Source organism: Aplidium turbinatum, chromosome 6, assembly GCF_918807975.1.
Source record: "Aplidium turbinatum chromosome 6, kaAplTurb1.1, whole genome shotgun sequence".
In the NCBI taxonomy this organism is placed as follows: Eukaryota; Metazoa; Chordata; class Ascidiacea; order Aplousobranchia; family Polyclinidae; genus Aplidium; species Aplidium turbinatum.
In genome coordinates this window covers 5,059,078-5,065,509 of record NC_137477.1, presented here as the reverse complement: position 1 = coordinate 5,065,509, position 6,432 = coordinate 5,059,078, and the positions used below count along the sequence as shown (strand labels likewise).

Below are 6,432 nucleotides of genomic sequence, written 5' to 3'. Positions count from 1 at the left end.
TTGTCCTTTGTCACCAGACACAAAAATATTTTGGTATAAACAGTGGCGGCTCGTGGCCTTTGGTGATGGGGGTGCTGCAAATGTTGATGGTAAGTATGACGTCATAATGTGGCACGAACAGTCGAGCGCCGAAGGCGCGAGCTTCCTAGGGGGGTCTGGGGGCATGCCCCCCAGAAAATTTTGCACTTTTATATGCTCTAAAATGCCATTGCTGGTGTTTTCAAGACAAAAAATAAAAATTTTGAGCAGTTGAAAATGTGGACTTTTAGAACTTTGAAACAAAAAAATTGCTTTTTCTGAAAGGTTGGTACAAAATAGGAAATCTGAAGTAGGCCTAATAGATGGGAACATTTTGCTCATAATATGAATATCAATCAATCATTTTATTTTTTGTCATTAACACGTCCGGGACGAAAAAGATACTACTAACTACAATAGTCGATATAGACCTACCAGCACGTTAACGAACGGGAAAAGATGGCAAAACCTTGAAAGGTTTAAAACGTGCCTGAATGAAAAATTATGTAGTAGGCTATATATCAGTAGTTAGCACGGCCACAAAACCCAAAAAACAAATAGCAAAAAATAAAACAAAAACAGAGAGAAGCACACATGTAGTAACAACCTAATGAAAAGTGTTGTGGATTGAATTTGTCAGTTCTAAGATTGATGTGGATGAGCAATGAGCAGTAATCATAATAATAATAGGATGGAGAAAGAAAACCGAACATAAAAGAAACCCATCCTCACTCCTCAGGCAAAAGCTCATTTCGATGTGGCCCAGGAGAGCAGGTGTTGAGCTCTTTCTATGGTCAGACTGCACATCACACAGTAACCTATGGTGATTAAGGTTTGAGATCCAGTTTAAGTTATTGTTTCTTGTCCTGGTGGGTGAAGATGGAATGGATGAGCTGCTGGTAGATAAGATGATGATGTCCTGATGGTGTTGATGAAGCTCTCATCCCCTTTTGCGACGTGTCGTGTTGATTATGGAGTGTTGCGTTTGCTGTTAATATCTACAAACATAAAAGTACAGCACAAGCAGTAGACACTATTGTTAGGTAGGCCTAATCTTTTGTAAATTATTTCGAATTTCCACTAAAATCTTCACAAGAATGCAAGAAAGTCTTTCTACATTGTCTTTCTATTGCGTATCCGTTTTGTTTGCTTAAATTTTGTTTTAAATTGTGGACAAAAAGTGACTTTGTATCACTCTTTCTAATTGAAGAAGGAAATTCGTTCCATGTTTTCGCACCTGTGAATTCTATTGAATGCTGAGTTACAAGCGTTTTTGAGAAGTATGGAATGTTTAGAGAATCATTATCATGGTTTCTTGTACACAGGCAGTGAACCTCTTTGACACATTTAAAACGATTGGAGAAGCAATCTGGTAGTAAATTGTTGTGAAATTTAAACACGAAAACACTAATTTCCAGTTTGAACAATTGCTCAATTGATATCGGATCTTGCTACAGCTACCATTGTTGGGACAAAAAATACGATGAATTTAAAGCAGATTTTTTCTCCTAATTTACAAGTAAAAAGGAAGTGTCCAACAGGAGAGTGACAATCTAGCCTATATATAATATACATTGGTTAAAATTATTTGCAATATCATATATATAATATGCATATAAGCACTGTTTTGTAAATAGTTACCAGTTTTAACAAATTAGATAGGCATAGGCTATTATAGGCCTAACCCAAAACATAAAAAGATTAATTAATCAGTACGATACTTAACTTTAGGATGGCTTCTGAAGATTTGATTATGTGTGTCTGTGAATAAATAAATACAAAACTGTTGCCATTGATTGTTCAGACATTTCTTTTCCCAAATTGGTGTTTTGCATCGTTGACGAGTTGAACACTCCGTTTAGTGAGGGACTCAGTCAAGGCCATGGATGATCCAGCAAAGTTTTTCTTTTGCTGAAATACAAGATTTCTTGTGGTTTGTCTGACAAATTATTTTATGATGGGTTATTTTATTACTATGAATAACAAATAAACAAAAGACACAAAGTTCCTACAGTGCATGCTGCACATGCACTATGCAGGCTATAATTAGGGTGCATACAAAGGTAAACAGTGGGATAAACTACAAAACATAAGTTACTTACAAATAAACTGCTCCATGTCAACTGGAACCAAGCTTATTTATAGACAAAATCCATTCTTCTTGTTTACTTTTGAGCAAAATGATGACTTTGTCGTTAATGTCTGGGTAACGAAGAATTTTTTCTCTGTTGAAATGACGGCAAGAGCATTTAATGATTGGAGCCTTTCTTGATTGATGGTACTCAGAAAAGTTTTGATTCTTTTTAATGTCGAAAAGCAGCGTTCAGGCTCTGCTGTGGTCATAGGAATAATTAGTAGGATTTTTAACAGTTTGGAAATTTCACTGAGAGCATCTCTGAATAAATGTCAACAATTCAAATAACGCGGAATATTCATGCATGTCCAATCTGCTGTAGAATACTGCAAGTTCAGTTTCAAACTTTTCTTTTTCTATGATGGAATATGCTTCCACAGTTACTGCCACCTCATGTATGGGCAGTTTATTTTTAAAGCTATTGAAGCTTCTCTTGTTGAACAATTTTGCAGTTACTAATTGTTTGGTGAAGCAATATCTGGGTCCACGTCTTTTAGGCGCTGACAGTTAGGCGCTGGTCTAATAGGCGCTGGTCTAATAGGCGCGCACACTGTGGCGTCCGGATATTTAGGTGCGGAGCACTGTGGCGCCCGTTCATTTAGGTGCTATTCCTAGTAAAGTCTGTAGATTGTATCAGCTTGGCAGGTAGAGGCGTAGGGCAATGCTTTTCACACAAAATATTATATTGAACAGGAAAATATATTGTTTTGTTAATGCGTGTGCGTTGTTGGTCATGGCTTCAGTGAGTGAAGTTGCTTAAACTGGCAATGCTTTTTCACACAAAATGTTATATTAGGCTACACAGAAAAATATATGGGTGAAGCTGCTTGAACCGGATATGCTTTTCACACAAAATGTTATATTGAACACAAAAATATGTTATGGCTTCCGTGAGTGAAGCTGCTTAAACCGGCAATGATTTTCACATAAAATGTTATATTGAACAAAAAAATATGTTGTTTTTTTAATGCGCGTGTTCAGCATTTATTTGTTGTTAGTCCAGGTTTGCGTCGGCGAAAGCTTATCAATAAATTATTCAAGTTTCCGAACATGTATGAGTTCACTTTTAGTTAGGTCAAATAATAACTAAACATCAGTAAAAAATGTACCGTAGACTGTACTCAAGCGGGCGGTAGGCTTTAGTGAAGAGTAACTTAGTTTTCCGTCAAAACCCGGACTAGGTTTAATAACGAGCGAAGTCTCACCATTATGCTTGCAACTTGTAGCCAAGGTGTAGCCTATATGCCCTGTAGAAATGTATTCATGTGAACAGTAGTAGAGCATCTTACGCGTTCTCGTCACATGGCCAATCCATCCCGAACAGAAGTAATTTATATTTAATCTAAATTACCAGACATTTTTCACACAAAACTGTTGTATTTACGCGGTAAAAACATGTCATGTGATCGACGTAGACGCACAATCTTGACATCAAATGAAAGCATACATCTTCAGCTATCCGAAAATGCAAAGCTTTGCAATAAAATTTAAAACATTCTATGTACAACTAGCAACTCCAAACGGTATTTTTTCTAATTTCTAAAAAAATTAAAAATTGGCAGAAAAGTGTACTTCATATTATAATTTTTACTACCCAAGCATGATACAATAATATGAAAACATATGTAGTTTAATCGAATGCCAAAACAATTCTGCACATGAGAAAAAATTTACTTCGTTTCTGCGCGCAATGCTTTAGGAGGTACAGCAGAATGGTTATGGAGAAATTTGGAAAATTTTACGCAAAAAGTTTACCTAATTTAGCCTACAGTCTTTTTGATCGAGAAATTCCAAAGTAAGGGGTTGCCTAGCCAATTCCAATAAGTGAAAGAAAAAAAATCCACTGTTTCCCCATCTTTAAGAAGTTCTCATCTGATAACTGCACCGCCAAAATATTTTTTTTTAATTAGCCAAAAAAGGACAGGCAAAGACTATGGATCTGCCATCATTTACATTATTTTTTTGCTTGAAATAAGCTACCTTTTAACCTTGGACGTAGGGATACTTCCTTGGTCATCATGGCAAAAATCCCAAGACGTGTGTATACGTCCGTGGTCGCGAAAGAGTTAACTAAAAATGAACTCATACATGTTCGGAAGCTTCAATAATTTATTGACAAAGCTTTCACTAACGCAAACCTGGACTAACAACAAATAAAACAATAATAAATCAATAAAACAACAATATATTTTTCTGTTCAATGTAACATTTTGTGTGAAAAGCATTGCCGGTTTTAGCAGCTTCACTCACTGAAGCCATGATATAATTTTCTGGCAAGCTGCCAAGCTGATACAATCTACAGACTTTACTAGGAATAGCACCTAAATGACCGGGCGCCACAGTGCTCCGCACCTAAATATCCAGACGCCACAGTGTGCGCGCCTATTAGACCAGCGCCTAACTGTCAGCGCCTAAAAGACTTGCTCCCCAATATCTAGCCATTATGTCAACACATATGCAGTCACACACCTCCTTCGCTTCAGCCATAAGTGTTTTTGAAAAATTCTCACAGTACGGTACTTTTGAGTTTCTTATCACGGAAATTGCACTTTTGAAATTGCTTATATACCGTATTCATGTACTTTGAACACATCAATATCTCGAGATTGCATTTGGTTGAAAATCACTTCAACATGAGACATTATTTGATAAAAAAGCTGCAACCAAAAGAGGAATTTTTTGTTGGTAAGGTAATGCAAAATACCTGTTGCTTCTGAAATGGTATGATCAGTAGTTGATGTAGACTGTAGTGTATTTCATCAAGGCAGGATTTTAAGGGTTTCAAATGTTCATGAACTTTATTAACTGTTCGTAGGATGAAAGTTCACATTGACAGCACCACGTTGCAGCCTCCCATGTCATAACCTATCCTTCTACCAGTCTACAGCTTGCTGCACAAGTAGACTAGCACTTATAAACCATCAACACACAGCCTGAAAATAACAACGCTATGTGGAATTAATGTAAATATGGCAGACCCTGCTCAGCAAAATGCTGATAAAAAATCTAGCCAATTAAGAAGTTGCGTTGTTCTTACAGTTACACCCCTAGATCTTTGACCTTAACTTATTATCGCAAGTAAACAAAGAACCTAGCTTAAATTTAATTAAGTAAGAACAATAATGATAACCTAGTGACTAGGTCCTAGTCTAAGCTCAATCAAGATAACCTAGTCTAAGCTTTATCTTTTTGTGCAGAAAGCAAAGCATATTAGTCTAACCATGTAACAGCATCAGTGACAGCCACCTAACATTGTGCTTGAAAACGATGAAGTATACTTGCAACAATAGTTAGCCTGACCAGCAACTGCAAAATTTGCACTTCGGTATCGTCGAGTTTCAAAGCAACCTCAGCCAAAAATGACGTCACGATTCCTGTTTGTTCTTCTTTTATAAAATCACATCTGCAGAGCTTGCAGTTCAGAGCTTCCAAATATAAAACTTGAAAAATCATAATACTTTTTAAAATCCAGAAATTATGAAACTTCTAGTCGATAGGATCTATAGAGAAAATGAAAAAAAAAAACGTGAAATTAATAAAAAAAATAAAATTCTGAAATGTGCAGGGGGTGCTGCAGTTTTGCAGTTTCTATAGACGAGCCGCCACTGGGTATAAAGGTTGCTAAGCCATCATTTTCGAATACAGGTTTTGAGCGGAAAGGTAATTTTTTCTTCTAAAAGTAGCTAAGTCCGTTCTGACCAATAGCGTCGAGTCATTTAACCACGTGACATGATTTTTATTTTGCTTTTTGATCGGGTTCCATTTCAGAGGATAAAAAGTCATTAGCTGGTTACCGGTTATTTAGACTAGGACACTGCCTCCGGTTTAGGTAGGGTAGGTGAATGATTAGGATCATTGGTAGTGTTTTTATCAGCTTGTAATTGTAGATATTTTACAAATAAGTGATCAAATACCGGTAGTATTTATAGGCCTACTGCTTTCGAATCAAATTCAGCAGTCCAGTTTGCAAGAAGTTTAGCAGTGCAGACTTCAATATTCATGGGACATGATTAGGCTATTCGATGGAGTGTTGGTGCCAGCAGATAACGAAATGAAGTACACTTAACCTAAGATTAAGTAGCCTATTAGATTGGACTATTGTTTTTATAACTTATTTTGTAAAGGTCCTAGCCTATCTACCAGTCTTCTTTACTTCTATACTACACTACTAATGAAGGGAAGAAGGTTTTGAGAGTGTACCCAATTATTATTATGTAGTCTAGTAGGCCTAACCCAATTATTATTCTACTGTAGGCTACATTGCCAATGAAGGTGGGAAA

General features: G+C 36.5%; 1 long non-coding RNA gene across 1 annotated transcript; it reads right to left on the bottom strand.

Moving 5' to 3' along the window:
* Positions 1–364: 364 nt before the first annotated feature.
* LOC145772810 (uncharacterized) lies at positions 365–5,066 on the bottom strand. Its single transcript, XR_014289334.1, has 3 exons — positions 4,857–5,066; positions 2,121–2,351; positions 365–1,929 (listed from the first exon to the last, which is right to left on the bottom strand). It is a non-coding gene; the product is annotated as an uncharacterized LOC145772810 (long non-coding RNA).
* Between the last annotated feature and the right edge of the window lie 1,366 nt (positions 5,067–6,432).